Source organism: Pteropus vampyrus, unplaced genomic scaffold, assembly GCF_000151845.1.
Source record: "Pteropus vampyrus isolate Shadow unplaced genomic scaffold, Pvam_2.0 Scaffold52, whole genome shotgun sequence".
Taxonomy (NCBI): Eukaryota; Metazoa; Chordata; class Mammalia; order Chiroptera; family Pteropodidae; genus Pteropus; species Pteropus vampyrus.
Genome location: NW_011888833.1, coordinates 4617967 through 4618343, shown reverse-complemented (window position 1 = coordinate 4618343; position 377 = coordinate 4617967).

The window sequence follows — 377 nt, the reverse complement described above, 5'->3', positions numbered from 1 at the left end:
CCGATACATGGAGCAGGCAGAGAATCAGCCAGCTACGGCTCGCCTGAACGGCACCGTAGTGGACCTGATCAAACCGACTTTTGTAGGATCCTCCATCCAACAACAGCATGACACACGTGCTTCCCAAACTCACGTGGGACGCGCTCGGGGACGGACCCCGCTCCAGGCCAGCAGCCCCCCTCCACCCAGGCGAAAGGGTAGAAGTCACGCCATGTCCGCTCGCCGGGGTATCGGAATTATACTAGCAATCAAAAGCAGAAAAAGAGTCCAAAGATCTCAAACATCTGAATGTTAAACAGCACATTTCTAAATAACACGTGGGTAAAAAAAAGTCTCAAGGGAATTTAAAAAAATTTTAAATGAAATTGAAATACAGC